Raw genomic sequence first — 13796 nt, 5'->3', positions numbered from 1 at the left:
AAATTCATGGCCTAATTCATGACACCTCCACCCACAGCGTGTGTCCTTGTGAACTCCAAGACCTAAAATGTAATTTGGGGTGATGTGTCTTTAGGACCAGGTGAAGTAGCAGTCATGGAAGTAATGGGGTCAGCAGAGGGTCAAATAGCGTTTCCCGAATTAGCATGTGAAAAAGGAATGTGGGCACATTAACCTTGACACAGACTCCATAAATGGCCCCTGAGCAGACATACTGGGTGGTCTCTGGAACCAGACTCGTCTTCAACTGTGGAACTCTTCAGGAACTTCCTTCCACATCCCTGGACATTTGTAGGCACTGCAGTGGCACCAGGTACATTCTGCACCTTGCAAGCTCTGTGCTTTGGGTATGTCGTGCTGTCTCCACAAAGCCTTGTCCGGACACGGATTTCATTACAATTCGATGTAGGGAGAGAGCACTGATTCTAGCCTGGTCCAGGATGGAGCATAAGGAACTAGCATTTGTAAAATTATCAGAAAGACCATAGAAGTAGCTTCTGGAGAGAAACTGTGACAATTGATTGATTGATTTCTGTTGCTGTTTCATGCATAAGTTATGACAGATCTTTTCTCGTCAGAGAATCACTAGGTACCAAATGAGGCCTAGAGCCGTCTCTCTGAGAAAGCTGCCCCCTTCAAGGTTAACTGTAGATGAAAAGGCATAACTTTTACCTCAAAGGGATTAATTGAGAGTTTAATCTGAGCTAAATCTGAGTGTCTGTGGCCCAGGAACATGGCTTCCGGCCACTGAAAATACCATATACAAAGTTGGTGACCGTGGCCTGATGTTTTTATAGTTACTGAGCAAAACAAAGCCATAAATCAATGTACTTCTCCAACAGTGGGGAGAATATCATGTAGTCGATTAAAGCAAATTCAGAGAGTCCTTGCTATAGGTTTCAGATGGTATCCCATGATGTTTTTAGCCTTTGGGTTGGTGTAAGCTTATGCATTATGTACTGACTGGTTTTGTGTCAACTTGACATAAGCTAAAGTTATCACAGAGAAAGGAGCTTTCCTTGAGAAAATGCTTCCATGAGATTCAGCTGTAAGGCATTTTCTCAACTAATAAACAAGGGTGGGAGGACCCATTGTGGGTGGTGCCATCCCTAGGCTGGTAGACCTGGGTTCTATAAGAAAGCAAGCTGAGCAAGCCAGGGAAGCAATAGAGTAAGTAACATCCCTCCATGGCTTCTGCATCAGTTCCTGCCTCTAAGTTCCTGCCCTGTATGAGTTCCTGTCCTGACTTCCTTTGGTGGTGAGCAGCAATGTGTAAGTGTAAGCTGAATAAACCCTTTCCTCCCCAACTTGCTTCTTGGTTATGGTGTTTTGTGCAGGAATAGAAACCCTGACAAAGACAGGCTATTAATAACATCCCCCAAAGTTGCTTGTCATAGTCCCTAGATGTCAGGTCAGCTATAGCGGCAGACAATAAATGGCTGCTAAGGAGGCTTCAGAAAACCCATAATAATTCGGCTATGTATCTGCAGCATTGCATCTCTCCACAATCAGGCAGTTCTAATCAGTGAATCAGCTTGCAGACTTATCACAGGTGAGGCTCCCCCCCAACTCTGGGAACTTCATTTCATAGTCACCCAAGATATTATATTTAAAAAAAAAAAATCGCAAGGCTGAAATCCAGATCCAAGAATCTGCTGCTGACACTGCCTTTAGTCCTCAGGAGGCTAGCAAAGGATGTCAGAGTCCTGCTGCAGTTTAGACCTCACCCCTGAGACTCCATCTTGCCAGCAGAAAAGCAACCCAGTGAAGCACAAACTCAGATCTGCCTCCTGATTTCAAACAAATTCATCAAAATGACAGAATCAAAATCTAACCGACTCCAGCTGACTTTGAGAAAGCCGTACTTCTGTTTCCAGGCTTCTGTGGGAGGGGCCCCTGGAGAACAGAATGAAGGCCAAGCCAGGAAAGCCACATGAGTTAGGGAGTACAGTCTTGGCCCCCACACATCCCCCAACATTGATAAATGAGCAAACTGAGGCAGGAAGTAAAGGGTCAAGGTCACTGCACACCCTCTGCTCCTCAGCCTGGGCTTCTCACCAGGGGGGGTCAGATGCCCCACAGGAGTCCAGGGACAGTCCGGTGTGCCAGAAGCTGAATGGAAATTCCAATAAGATCGTTTGCCAAGTGTAAAAATTCCTTATGACAATGATAACGTTGTTGTTGTTGATGATGATGATGATGATGATGATGTTGATGTTGATGATGATGATGTTGATGATGATGATGTTGCTGTTTTCCCAACATTTGGGATGTAGATCAGTGCTAGAGCACTTGCCTAAGATGTATGAGTTCCTAAGACTGACAGAGAAAGAAATTAAGAAAGAGAATAAGCCTTGATACTTAAAGGAATCTTAACAACTTTGACAACACTAAACAAAAATTCGCTTTTTGCAAGGGAGCTAGCAAAGATCTTGAACTTTACCTTTTGTGGCTCTCTGGGCCATTAATTCAGATACTCATAGATGTTGTTGAAGTAGACTATTCAGGGATCAAACACCAGACAAATCCTCATTAATCATTAAATAACTCAATCCCCCTCCCCCTGAATCTCAGAAGGCATTGCTGAAGAGTCACAAGGAGACTCTTTCAGAGACAGTGTAGCCAAAGCTCCAAAAGCAAGGAGGGGAACAAAATTCTACCTGTCAGTCCAAAGCTTGTGTTAGTAACAGAGTCAATTGCCACAAGCTCATTTTCTCTCCTCTTGGATGCCCTGTAATGCAGCTTGAGCCATGTGAGTTTTGCAGATGATACTGGGGGTGGGGGGCAGTGGTGCACACTTCCTGTAGGCGGAGCCTGTCCTGTGATGACTGAAATATTTATTAGCGATTGTGGAATCACTGTGTAGCAGAAGCCCTGGCTTCTCCTGAACAACTGCTAACCACATGTGGTTATATATGACAGCAACTTACTTTCTCCTTTCACCAACCTAAGGCAGGGGCTATTTGATCATAGACACTAGCTGATGGGGTTACAGGGCATACAGTTTTTCTCTACGGTAAAGAGCTAGCCTGTGAGTAGAGGGAGGCCAAGGGGGTTTATAGGGGAGTGTGGAGATGTCACTTTTCAGAAGCCTCCAACCATAGCTTCCTACCTACCTTTGCATCCTCAGCAGGAGCCCAGTTCTCAAAGTTCACTGCATTTGCTGTTCCCTGTGCTTGGCTTCTGGCTCTCAGGGTCAGGGCAGAGGATCTGAATACTGTGCATAGGGAGGAAAGAACTAAAATGGAACAGAAGAAAAAAAGACTTGCCCATGATCCCTCACCTTTAAACTCCCCGTGAAGTCCCAGCCACCAGGACCTAAGAAATGGCTCATTGAATACCAGTGCTTGTGACGTGTTCACCACACCTGAGGGGAAGTGTCTACAACCCCGCTCAAAAGCAATGTGCAACGGCACACTCTTCTGCATCAAATGAAAGCTAAGACAGATTTGCCTGGAAGCTCATAGCCAGCTAGTGTGCAGTACACAGCACGGCCGTAGGAAGCATTGCCACTCCTGTGGACGGTGAAAACAAACTCCTGAAAGTTGTTCTCAAACTCCCCACTCTCAAAAAGAACGACCAAATAGGCAAAAGTTAAAGGGAAGTTGCCTGTTTGGGAGACAGATGTTCCCCTTCTATACCCTGAAATCACACTGTTGGGACTTGTTCTCCTGCACCTGGGGTGGGAGCCAGCCCCAGTGGAAGAGGGTACCAGAGAGAACAAAAGGCTTGGTCTTCTAGGATCATTGATGATCAAGGGACGGGGCTGGGAGATGAACTTTGTCCTTTTTGCACCATGAACATAGGAAGAAGCTAACCCAGGTTGTAGTTCCTTAAGAAGAAACTGCTAGGGGCTGCAGAGATGTCTCAGTAGGAGCTCTGTCTGCTCTTCGACGAGACCCAGGTTTGGCTCCCAGCACCCGTATTACCCGGCTCACAATCCTGTTCCACGGGCTCTGACTCCCTCTTCTGGACTCCGTGAACACTGCATACAGGTGGTTGCATGTACAGACAGATCCGCATGAACAAACATTGTTTTAATTTTTAAAAGTGTATTTTATTTGTACGGGTGTTCTGCCTGCATGTGTGTCTGTGTATCACAAGAGTGTCTGGTACCTTCAGAGGCCAGAAGAGGCTTTCGTATCCCCTGGGACTGGATTTACAAGTGGGTACGATACTCCAGGACTCAAACCTAAGCCCTCTGCAACAGTAGCCAGTGATCATCGCCATCTCTCTAGATCCAAAGAAAAGTCAATTTAAAAATTATAAAAAACGGAATGGTAGCTTGCGGGGTGATGGTGCGCTGTACCCCGGCGTGGGTTGTGAAGCAGGAGCGCGAAGCTGCCGCCAGGCTGGGTTAGGGTCCGGCCTACCTGTACCCAGCAGCGTCCAGGAGACTCGTATCCCGCAGGGCATTATACACGAATGCACATCTTCACTCGTTTCTGCGTCCCGTGTGCCTGTATTTGTTCTGGACTCAACAAACTGGAGCCCTGAAAAAGACCCTGGGAAGACTAAAATCTCCAAAAAAAGAAAAAAAAAGAAAAAGAAAAAGAAATGGCCCTGTTAGCCCAACAGTTACCCAGATGGTTCAACTCAGTTAAACTGAGCAGCTTTATTAAGGCCACACAATCACAAAGCACTCTGCAAGAACGGGAAAACACTGTTGACTGGCTTCTCAGCTCGGGCTCTGATGTCCTCCGACACTTGCCTTCACCGGTGGGGAACTAAGACTCACAGGACTTTGTTTTCCTGGAATGGTTTCCAGTCTGCCAACCCAAGTAGGAAAGAGAGTTGTGCCGAGAGCACTCTGCTTCCTTCAGTGAGTGAGCAAGAGAAGATGCCTAGTTTTGAACCTGAGCTGCCTCTGGAAGCCAGTTTCAGAGGAGGAGGCTATTCAGATTCCTGCATCCTCTCTGCTGCCCCTTTCCTCCTTCACACTTGCAGATTACATAGACCATTCCAAGACTCTGCAGAAGCTAGTGCAACTTGGCGTGGATTTGTCTAAGATAGAAAAGCATCCAGATGTAGCCAACCTCCTTCTAAGGCTGGATTTTGAAAAAGACATTAAGCAAATACTGCTATTTCTTAAAGATTTGGGTTTAGAAGATAACCAACTGGGACCATTTCTGACAAAAAAAAAATTATGCTGTTTTCTCTGAAGACCTTGAAAATCTTAAGACCAGAGTAGCTTATCTACAGTCAAAGAAATTCAGTAAGACAGATATCACACAGATGGTCAGGAAGGCACCATTTCTGTTGAGCTTCTCCGTGGAAAGACTGGATAACAGACAGGGGTTTCTTCAGAAAGAACTTGAACTGAATGTGAAGAAGACTGGAGATGTGGTTGTTCGTCTTCCAAGGCTACTAACAGGAAGTCTGGAGCCTGTGAAGGAAAACATGAAGGTTTATCTCCTTGAACTTGGTTTTAAACATAATGAAATTCAACATATGGTCACCAAAATCCCTAAGATGCTAACTGCAAACAAAAGAAAACTTACGGAGACTTTTGATTATGTACACAATGTGATGAATATTCCCCACCACATCATTGTCAAGTTTCCACAGGTGTTTAATACAAGAATATTTAAAATTAAAGAAGGACACTTGTTTCTTGCCTACTTGGGAAAAGCACAGTATGATCCAGCAAAAGATAACTATGTCTCTTTGGACAAGTTCGTATCTCTTCCTGATGAAGTATTTTGTAAAGAGATCGCCAAAGCTTCAGTAAACGATTTTGAGAAATTCTTAAAAACTCTTTAATTTTTGATAAATATTCAAATATATTCTTGTAAAGTAAATATGTACATGAAATAAGTGTATTTTTAAAATAAAAAATTATAAAAAACAAAGATAGTGCTAAAGCTCCGTAGATATGTGTAACCAGCGGCTTTTCTCCCATGCCCCAGTTCCCGATTAATGTCTTAGAGGATATTTATGTATCAATACATGCCTAGGCCATGAGCTTGGGTTTGTTCCCTGACTAGCGTGTAACTTATAGAAACCATTTATTCTATTCTATGTGTGCCACATGGCTGGCTACCTCTCCCCAGTTTCATTAGTCCATCCTCTCCAAGTCCGGGGGCAAAATTTCTCTGTGCCTGACTCTTTCGCAGAAATACTATCTCTTCCTGCAAGATGTCCCACCTTCTAATCCTGCCTCGGCTCATTGGCCATCAGCTTCTTATTGACAGGTGATGCGTCCATACAGTACACGAGAGACTCTACAGCAGTGAGTGTGCTCATAGCAGGTCACTCTTAGCCTATTCTTTAAATTGAATGTCCTCAGGAACATTTTCTCCCAATGTTTTGGAAATCAGACTTTGTTGTGTTATGTAACTGAAAGCAGTAACACTAAACACCTGTTCTATTTGTTTGCAGTTTGAAAACTGGGCACCCAACCTCACATCTCATCTAAGGCCCCTCAGTGACCTCAAGAGTAATGACAGGAAACTGTATCTATTTTATTACATCACAAGAGCTTGTAGAAATGGGGCTTCTAACTTGAAGATATACGAACTAGCTAAAATGATGAGTGTGTTTTTTATTTAAAAAAAAAACATGCTAGGTACAATAATCAGTTATTATCACAAAAGATAATAGAAGTTATTTCATGCAATTTAGAAATTCTGAGGAACATTTTAATGTCTTTGATTACATTAATTGAGATATATTAATCACCCTGTAAGACTTTTATAAAGAGGGAAACTTTAAGAACTAGTCTCATTGTTGGAAAGTTATTAATGACATCTTAACAATCTAGCCAATAAAGGAGGGAGTGCACCCGCTGGTTCCTAAACACTTTAACCTCCCTTGTAGCCCATCACCCACCAGAGGTAGTGGAAAAGAAAGGAATGGGGGGATGTACCCGTGTAGAAAGGTTCTTTGGAGCAACTACTGTCGATGTTGTCTGAAAATCAGCTGTTCAGGTCACAGGTCAGCAGAGGCAGCTCAATCCACTCGTAAACACATTCACAGAGTTGGGATAGCGACAGAAATCGTCAATGGTGGCACTACCTAACAGAGACAGTCAGGCCTCAGCTTTGGCTCGAGTCAGCAGGAGGGACCGAGCGGAAGTCCTGAAGTTCTCAGCTGTGCCTCTCTCAGGGAAGCAAAGATCAGCGAAGACTCGAGACCCACAGTGTTGCATAGCTATCTCTATAAACAAGCCAAGCTCAGCCTCCGTTACTGTCCACTGAGTCCTGTTTATACCCTCCAAACACCACGTGTCCTCCATGGGCATCTGTCCCTACTGACATCACTCTGCCAATGAGCCAGAGTCTACAGAAGCAGTAAGAAACGGTAGCACACCACCAGAAGGGTTTTTGTTTGTTTGTTTGTTTTCACATTTCTCTCTGTGGAGTCCCTACTAATAGAGCTCAACTTCTCAATATAAGACGGAACAATACATGTGTGTTATTAGCAAAGACTCTTTCATCAGATGTCCTTTCACATGCTCACTTTAGCAGAACAACCTCTCTCCTCTGTCTGCTTCAGTGAAACGTTCCTTCAAGAGTCTGCCTTGGTCTTTCATCTGCGTCCACTTCAGGAAAACACTCCTTCATGTATTTGCCCCAGAAAAACCCATCCAACCCAACTGACTCTCCAAAGAAACCTTAAGTTTCTGTTTTAGCTCCCAGAAAGGCCAAGTGCTCCCTGAGGGTTAGACCCTCAACTAGCTTCAGTAGAAATAAAGAAAATGAACATTTATGGCCACCTTCATGATCTATGCCCAGGAAAGTATAACCAAAGATTGTAATGATGGGTGTGTTTCTTTAAGAGTCCAAAGGGTTATACTCCCAAGACATTAGGCTTACACCCATGTAACACATTATTTAGATAACCAATTCTCGAAGATTTTATCTTGATAAGAAAAATGCTTCTAAGACATAGGACAGTATGACAATGGCTCAGTTTGCACTACATACCTGTAGCTACAAGAGGGTTGCTATTTTTTTAATCTAAAAAAAAAAACAACAAAAACAAAAATCAAACAAGCAAACAAACAGAACCAACCAACCCAACAATGGTTAATTCTCTTCGCTCCCTCTCTAGATGTATCTGGAAAGGACTTGTACTGAGCTCTAGACATTTCAACAGTTATCAGATTTCCTGAAAGCAGATCCTGAGTTCATCCTAGGACTCTTGAGTCTAGTCTTGGAAGACAAAGAAAAAAGCAAGGAGCATTCCAACAGATGAGTTCTCTTGTGAGCCCATCAAAGGATTCCAATGGACTTTGATTTTAACATCTAAAAATATTCTGTTGTGGCTTCTTCTGGTTCTCTGCCCAGGACTTATGATACTAATAACTCCTGCCTTTAATGTTTCCTCATTGTCTCAAACTAAGCACGAGGCACCATATAATGATGATAGTCAAGGATTTCTATTTCTCTCTACACTTTGAGATTATAAAAAAAATAAAACTGCTGATACACTTCCAGGGCCTCCTAGATAGCTCCATTGTGGGGGTGCCCCTGATGTTATGCCTAATGACCCCACTCAGCTCAAAGGCAGGTTGATAATGCACCAGTTCCCTAAATGGCGGTTCCTCTGCAAAGGATGGAAAAATGACAGGAACAGGAGATGGACACTTATGAGACAGGCTGAGGGAAGGGACCAAACAGCCACGTTTCAGGAACGTCCCTGGGTTTTGAGCCAGAAATGTCAGAAGGGCGCTCTGGCTTCTTGTCCCCTCCTAAAGCATCCTCTTACCTGGAGGCTGTGTGTGAGGTTTTGAACTTAACACTCTAGTCCAGACATTAACCTGTCTCAGTGAGCAGCTTCGGGACTGGGCCTCAGATTTTCATAATGAAAGTGGACTGTATGTGCTCTGCAATATTAGCCCATCTCCTAAATGATTTTATAGTAAACTCTTCAAAACAGGAGATGTTACAATAGCCTTGATTAGGCTCTGTAAGGCCCATTATAAAAAGCCTTTTTTTTTTTTTTTTTTTTTTTTTTTTTGGCCTAGTGGGGACACATAACATGCCAAACTAAACAAAAACATAACAGTTAATTCATTTGTGCTGGTTACTTATCAAGCCAAGGAACCATCTCTCAGAAAGGTGGGTCAAACATTCTAAAGACACAGGTCGGATCATTTCAGATAATGTACTTTTCTCACATGATTTTCCCACCTGGCTCAACTTTTAATAGCTTTGTAAGTTTGTACACTTTAATGAATTACTCAGAAAAGTGTAACTTTTTCTTTTCTTCCTTCTCCTCTCTCTCTCCTAAGCATTCTTTCCCTAACACTTGGGAATTCCTTACTCTTCCCTTAAAGTTCCTCTCCCAGCCTTGTCCACCCTGTGGCTGACCTCCATGGCTTGGCTTAACTGAAACAATATGGCTTCCTGTCTCCTTCCTTGAGGCAACTGGTGAGATTTATAGCTTGGCCGCTTCAACTTTTTTTTTTCTTTTAAACTCCAATAAAACTCCTTGAGCTAAAAATAAATTAATTATTTTTAAAATCCTAGCCAAGATAGAAACAATTAAAATAGTTTTCAGCTACCCAGCAGATAAATAAAAGGTAATATATCCAGGCAATGCAATGTTATTCCACCATAAAAAGGGACTGAAATGGATGGAGAGACGGCTTGGTCATTGGGAGCACTTGATGCTCTTGCAGAGGACCTGGGTTTGGTTCCCAGCAGCCACACCATAACTCAAAATCATCCGTAGCTCCAGTTCCAGGGATCCAACATCCTCTTCAGTCATCCTTGGATACCAGGCATGTGGTATATAGGCATACAAACAGACAAAACACCCAAACATATGCAATGAATAAATTAGAATATTTTAAAGGAGCCAAAAGCTGGTACATATGATAATATGTATTAAGTTTAAAAATTATTCTTAGTGAAAGTAACCAGTCAATAAAAAAAAAATAGTAAGACCAAATGTGCAGTTTAGCTGTTCATTGTCTGTCATGTATGAGAACCTGAGTTCACCAGCAGTGACTGTTGCACACCTGTGTGAACAGGTGAACATGTGAGGACTCAGTGAATTGTACACTTCTGTGGGTAAATTTCACACTATATTAAATTATGTCAATAAAAGCTGTCAAAAATTTCCAGGGTCACCAGCTGAATGCCACATTCCTCTCTTAACTTTACCCCCAAATTTGCCTAAATTAATGGACCATAATGGCTAGGGAGAAAAATTAGCATCTCGGGCCTTGACAAAAGCAAACAGCAACTGTTTAGGGTCTCTTGGGGGTTGGGAGATGGGAACTCAGCCCTCCCTCATTCACCTTGACATCTCCTGCATCTGTTCTGTCCCTTGCTGAAGCCATGGGATTTGGATATGGCTCAGGGGGAGCAGATTCTCTGAGGCTTCACACACTGGCACTGACTGCCCTGTTTAAGCTAAGCCCCAGATGCTGCTCACCGGGGCTGGTTCTCCCAGGAGTCTTCACTCCTTTCTCTAGCCAGACTCACTGGGCATGAGCTCTGTATATTTGATCTTTTCCTTCGTTCCCTCTGAGGTGCTGGAAAATTTATACAAAAGTCATCAAGAGGCACAAAAGCACCCTCCTAATTATCAGCTGTAAGTCAACTGTAAAATTTTCAGAAAAATGTATAAAAGGATAAAGAAGAAAATATGACCCACAACTGTAGCCTAATAATAACCAATTAACATTCAGTGTACATCTTTCTAAGATTTTCTACATATGCATGCGTACATGCATATTTCCATCTAAGGTTAGATCATTATTTTTAGCTAATAGAGAGCATACTATAAATTAGGTTTTTTTAAAATAAGAGTCATGTGACTAGTCTTCTTGTTACCAGTAGCTTCTAAAAAGCCCAGCGTCAAAAGCACAAGGACTCACAGTGTTCATGCTGTGAACAAAACACTTAGTTTAATTTTATCTTTTTCAGATTTATTCTGTCCTACTTTCTGTATTCTCTTATTTCTATATTTAATCTAATTTTGTTATGTGTATTTCTATAAAACATTCTAAAGGCTTTCTAAAATAAACAAGTTTTCCATCTGAGCTGCTTAGTTTGAATCTTGAATGCTCCAGGCCTAAGTGCCTGTGTGTTAAAGGGCTTTTGGTTCTCAACCTATGTCACTATGGTCTGCGATGGGACGTCATGAAAGGGTGTTCTGTCGCTGAGCGTGTACCCCTAACAAAGTAACACAGCTCCAGCTCTCCCTGTTTCCCAGCTACCCTCCTTTGCCACATGGTTGTTGCATGATGTACATACAGGGCAAACACAGACCCAAAACATTGAGATCAACCAACCACGGGCTGAGCCAGAGTACACCTTTCCTGTGTTGATGGAAATTATTTGGATACTTTTCATAGTAACAGCAAGCTGACTTATACAGTAACCATTTTAAGTGCACAGTCCAACAGTGAAATGGATTTTAAGGACATCTTTACAAAGTATAATCTATTAGCCAGGTGGTGGTAGTGGTGGTGGTGGTGCAAGCCTTTAATCCCAGCCCTCAGGAGGCGGAGGCAGGTGGATCTCTCATTAAGACCAGCCTGGTCTATAGAGTGAGTTCCAGAACAGCCTAGGCTACACAGAGAATCTCTGTCTTAAATACCCTTCCCCAAAACAGGAAGGAAGGAAGGAAGGAAGGAAGGAAGGAAGGAAGGAAGGAAGGAAGAAACATAGAAAGAAACAAAGAAACAAAGAAAGAAAGCAAAAGCCATTGTTGCCTGGCTGTTTCTGCTTCTGTTCCTCTAAGGCCTCCTCTCCTCGCTCTTCACTGGACTCAGTGCCTGCTCAGATTATCCAGGTGATCTCACCACCGTAAAAATTGCAGCGGCCTTTTCAGGGGATGCCACACTGTCCATTATACATTCTTTCCAGAATCTTGTTCTCTAACAAATGTGAATAGAAGCATTGTTATCCCCTCTTTACAAGCTAAGAAATCGAAACATAGGAAGTACGTTATGGTAAAGACTTGTAGTTACTCTGAGACGCCCCCCTGTTTGTATGTGGCATAGATAGAATCCTCACCCCTGCCCTCCCCCCAGCCCCCACCCAATCCAACCCTCACCAGCCCCTGCCTGGTCAGCCCTCCAGGCCTGAAGACAGCCAGCCAAAGGCATTCATTTATCATGGATCTCCAGGCTTCTTGACCATGATAGCTCTCCGCCTAAAATAAAGATCATTTAGTCAGTTGATTGGATTTGATCTTTCACATCAATTCCAAGTAGGTATGAACGGAACCTAAATTTAGATATTCACAGGATGTTTCCAGGGTGCCTCACTCCATTTTTATAAGTCCCCCAAAAGACACACATCTTCCAGCTAATTCCACTCTATTATTTCAAAACTTGCTGAATATCTTCTGTAATTTAAGGCTCAATATCCCGTGAAGGCTTTTTTTCGGCAATGGACATATTTTATTTTAGAATAAGGTACATTTTAATTTCTCTTTTGCTCTTCTTTTTATATCCCTCGATTCTGTCTCCATCCAGCTAACACCTCCTCACATTTAGCCACCACACACACAGGGCATTAAGATATTCTGCATTTTCTATATATTATAGTATTTTTAATTAAACAACTTTATTTTAAAAAACAGATAAATATACATATTTTAAAAGCATTTTTGCATAAAATTATACAACTACATTTTTGTCAGTATTTAATTGTTTTAAAGGTTTGATAGTATGACTTAAAATCTTACCAGTTACAATGAGCATAAAGTACATGTAAAACAAGATGTAACTTGGAAATAGTCAAAGTTTTCTTGGTGTGTAAAGATTAAACATAATGATTTTTCTTTTCTTTTCTTTTCTTTTTTGTTGGCCTTTGTTTCTCTTGAACTTCATATAGTCTGTGAGTGGTTTCTGGGGTATTCAGAGCTTTCTGGGGTTAGTATCCAATTATCAGTGACTGCATATTATACCTGTTCTTTTGTGACTGGGTTACCTCACTCAGGATGATATTCTCTAGATGCATCCATTTTCTTAAGAATTTCATGAAGTCATTGTTTCTAATACCTGAGTAGTACTCCATTGTGTAAATAGACCACAATTTTTGTATCCATTCATATACTGAAGGACATCTGGGTTCTTTCCAGCTTCTGGCTATTATAAATAGGGCTGCTATGAAAATGGTGGTGCATGTGCCTTTGTTGTATGTTGGAGCTTCTCTGGGGTATACGCCCAGAAGTGGAATAACTGGGTCTTCAGGTAGTACTATGTCCATTTTTCTGAGAAACTGCCAGACTGATTTCCAGAGTGGTTGTACCAGTTTACAACCCCACCAACAGCAGAGAAGTGTTCCTCTTTCTCAGCATCTGCTGTCATCTGAATTTTTGACTTTAGCCATTCTGACTGGTGTGAGGTGGAATCTCAGGGTTGTTTTGATTTGCATTTCCCTGATGGCTAAGGATGTTGAGCACATCCTTAGATGCTTCTCAGCCATTCGATATTCCTCAATTGAGAATTTTTGTTTAGCTCTGTACCCCATTATTTGATAGGATTGTTTGATTTTTCTAGAGTCTAACTTCCTGAGTTCTTTGTATACTTTGAATATTAGGCCTCTACCAAATGTGGGGTTGGTGAAGATATTTTCTCAATCTGTTGGCTGCCGTTTTGTTTTCTTGACAGTGTCCTTAGGCTTACAGAAATTTTGAAATCTCATTAAGTCACATTTGTCAATATTTGACCTTAGAGCACAAGCCATTAGTGTTCTGTTCAGGAAATTTTCTCCTGTGCCTATGTGTTCTAAGGTTTTCCCTACTTTCTCATCTAATAGTTTCAGTGTATCTGGTTTACTGTGGAGATCTTTGATGCACTTGCACTT

At 42.2% G+C, this 13796-nt stretch overlaps 1 pseudogene across 1 annotated transcript; it reads left to right on the top strand.

The window, feature by feature from the left end:
* The first annotated feature begins 4575 nt into the window (after positions 1-4575).
* LOC308433899 (transcription termination factor 3, mitochondrial-like) lies at positions 4576-5781 on the top strand (annotated as a pseudogene). The gene has a single exon. The product of its transcript is annotated as a transcription termination factor 3, mitochondrial-like (transcript).
* Positions 5782-13796: the final 8015 nt, after the last annotated feature.

Source organism: Micromys minutus (assembly GCF_963924665.1).
Source record: "Micromys minutus genome assembly, chromosome: 21".
Classification (NCBI taxonomy): Eukaryota; Metazoa; Chordata; class Mammalia; order Rodentia; family Muridae; genus Micromys; species Micromys minutus.
Note: the sequence above shows the minus strand (reverse complement) of the source record. Positions and strands in the feature narration are given on the sequence as shown.